A 3,331-nucleotide genomic window follows, 5' to 3' on the forward strand; every position below is an offset into this window, starting at 1 on the left:
GATGGAAGTAGCCTGGATCCCTGAGTCACCATTTGGAGACGAGCCTGCCATGGACTATTATGTGAGCAAAGAATCCATTTTTTGGGGGTGGGGGTGGGGGATGGAGTATCGCTCTGTGGCCCAGGCTGGAGTGCAGTGGTGCGATCTTGGCTCACTGCAACCTCCGCCTTCCAGGTTCAAGTGATTCTCCTGCCTCAGCCTCCTGAGTAACTGGGATTACAGGCGTGTGCCACCGTGCCCGACTAATTTTTGTATTTTTAGTAGAGACGGGGTTTCACCATGTGGGTCAGGCTGGTCTTGAACTCCTCACCTCGTGAGCCGCCCGCCTTGGCTTCCCAAAGTGCTGGGATTACAGGTGCAAGCTAGTGCGCCCAGCTTAGTTTTTCTTTGTTCAAGGGACTAAGCAAGAAGAACAGATGAAGGCATGGGTGAAAACAAGAGAGAATTATTCTGGAAGCAGTACTGGCAGGACTTGAGCAAATAATGAGGGGGATGGGGCAGCCTTGGGTCAGACTATCTTATGTTGCTATTTATAGGATGTGGAAGGAAGGGTCTAAGAAACATCCTGTATGATGTGCTGTGGGATATGTGGGATATGGAGGAGGTAGAGAACAGGGCTAAAGATAACCTTCCTAGAGGCGAAGATATCCAGCAGAGACCCTGTATTCCTGGGCCTCTCACTGACATGGGCTGTCAACAAACTGTCACACTCTTCTCTAGATATATCCACTTCTGTCCTGAAGCAGATATTTTTTGTGTACACAGCCATGGGTGAGTTCTTTAACTTCTTTGTGCCTCATTTTTATCATCTGAAGATGGTGATAATAAGTGATAAGACTTATCTCAAAGGGGGGTTACGAATATATACAGAGAGTTTAACATGGTGTTGGAGATGTAGTGAGTAGTTGAGAAATGTCAGAAATAATCATTAAAATTCCTTTAGCTCCAGCATGACTTCTCTATCAGTGCGTACAAACACTCAGAGATAAAGCTATGCGCACAGAGCAGGATTTTGCCTGTCTTGTTCACTGCTACATCTCCAGCCAGCTTAGAACAGTGGCTGACTTGCAGTAGCTATTTAAATGTTTGGTGAGTTAATGAATGGATAAGGAGCTCATCTCATTTGCTTTCCTTCCTCCTTCCTTTCTCCCTTCCTTCCTCCCTCCTCCTTTCCTTTCTTCCCTTTTTTCCATCCATCCATCCATCCACCCACCCACCCACCTATCTATCCATCCATCTATTCATCCATCCACCCACCCGTCTATCCATCCATCCATCATCCACCCAGCCATCTATCTATCCATCATCCACCAATCCATCCATCCATCCATCCATCCATGCATCCACTCATGCATCCACTTATCCATCCATCCATCCATCCATCCATCTGCATCCATCCATCCATCCATCCATCCATCCATCCATCCATCCATCCATCCATCCATCCATCTTAGAAAGGCAGTAGAGTGTAGTGGGTTAGCTCACAAGTATTTTTTTTCAATTGTGGTAAAATACACATAAAATAAAATATGCCATTTTAACTTTTTTTTTTTTTTTGAGGCAGAGTCTGGCTCTGTCGCCCGGGCTGGAGTGCAGTGGCCCGATCTCAGCTCACTGCAAGCTCCGCCTCCCGGGTTTACGCCATTCTCCTGCCTCAGCCTCCGGAGTAGCTGGGACTACAGGCGCCCACCACCTCGCCCGGCTGGTTTTTTGTATTTTTAGTAGAGACGGGGTTTCACCATGTTAGCCAGGATGGTCTCGATCTCCTGACCTCGTGATCCGCCCGTCTCGGCCTCCCAAAGTGCTGGGATTACAGGCTTGAGCCACCGCGCCCGGCCTACTTTTTTTTTTTTTTTTGAGATGGAGTCTCGTCCTGTCACCCAGGCTGGAGTGTAGTGGTGTGATCTCAGCTCATTACAACCTCTGCCTCCCATGTTCAAGCGATTCTCCTGCCTCAGCCTCCGAAGCAGCTTGGATTATAGGTGTGCACCACCACACCCAGCTAATTTTTGTATTTTTAGTAGAGATAGGGTTTCACCATGTTGGCCAGACTGGTGTTGAACTCCTGAAATCAAGTGATCTGCCTGCCTTGGTCTCCCAAAGTGCTGAGATTATAGGTGTGAGCCAAACACGCCTGGCAATTTGAACCATTTTTAAGTGTACATTTCAGTGACATTAAGTACTTCACATTGTTGTGTCACTATATCATCCATCCCAAAACTTTCCCCCCAAACAGGAAATCTGTACCCGCTAAACACAAACTCTTCATTCTTCCTTCCCCTCGGGTCCTGGAAACCACCATTCTACTTCTGTCTCTATGAATTTGACTAGTCTAGGTACTTCATACAAGTGGAATCATATACAGTATTTATCCTTTTGTGACAGCCCACAAGTTCTGTGATCATATAAGCTGTATAATCCTGGGAAACTCAATCTTCCTGACACTCCACTTCCTCGTCTGTGAAATGGCTATAACAATAGTACCTGCTTCACAGGGTGGCAGTGAGGTTTAAATGAGATAATAGAAGGCACTTAGCCCCAGTGCCTGACACATAGAACATGCTCACTATTAGCTATTAGTTACAGCCAAGCATGCATTGTAAATTCGTGGACACTGGTGTTGTGTGTCTAGCACTGTCCTGAGCACTTTACCCATATTATCTCATTTAAAATTCCCAACGACCCTATGACATGGTACAAACACAAACATCCACACGCAACAGATGGGAAAACAAAGGCCCAGAGAGGCCAAGTTGTGTGCCCAAGGGTTACATGGCTAGTTTATGGCAGAGCTGGGATTGAACTCCAAGCAGCCTGTTTCCAAAGTCCATGGGTCTTGCCACTGCATTGCATTACCTCTTGCTAGTCTCTGCTGCCTCTGTCTGTGAAGGATCATCATGTATACACTCAGTCCTGGCTCAGGTTGTCACGGTGACTGGAGGTGTTTGAAGCTGTGGAACTCAGTGGAAAAATACTTGAAAATGGGTTTGATGTTTCTTTCTTTTCTTTTTTTTTTTTGAGACAGGGTCTCACTCTGTTGCCCAGGTTGGAGTGCAGTGGTGTGATCTCAGCTCACTGCAACCTCTGCAAGTGATTCTCATGCCTCATCCTCCTGAGTAGCTGGGATTACAGGCAAACACCAACACGCCATCTCTTTCTTTCTCTCTCTCTTTCTCTCTTTCTCTCTTTTTCTTTCTTTCTTCCTTTCTTTCTTTCTCTTTCTTTCCTTCTTTCTTTCCTTCCTTCCTTCCTTCCTTCCTTCCCCTCTCTTTCTTCTTCCTTCCCTCCCTCCCTCCCTCTTTCTTTTTCTCTTTTCTTTTTTCTTTTCTTT

General features: G+C 46.3%; 1 protein-coding gene across 1 annotated transcript in view; it reads left to right on the forward strand.

The window, feature by feature from the left end:
* The first annotated feature begins 2,879 nt into the window (after nt 1–2,879).
* Nucleotides 2,880–3,331, forward strand: part of AQP8 (aquaporin 8) — a 14,895-nt gene continuing 14,443 nt past the window's right edge. Inside the window, exon 1 of the mRNA XM_011954625.1 lies at nt 2,880–2,941. The gene's annotated coding sequence lies outside the window, so the exon portion shown is untranslated. The remainder of the gene's footprint in view (nt 2,942–3,331) is intronic.

This window comes from Colobus angolensis, unplaced genomic scaffold (genome assembly GCF_000951035.1).
Source record: "Colobus angolensis palliatus isolate OR3802 unplaced genomic scaffold, Cang.pa_1.0 Scaffold387, whole genome shotgun sequence".
Classification (NCBI taxonomy): domain Eukaryota; kingdom Metazoa; phylum Chordata; class Mammalia; order Primates; family Cercopithecidae; genus Colobus; species Colobus angolensis.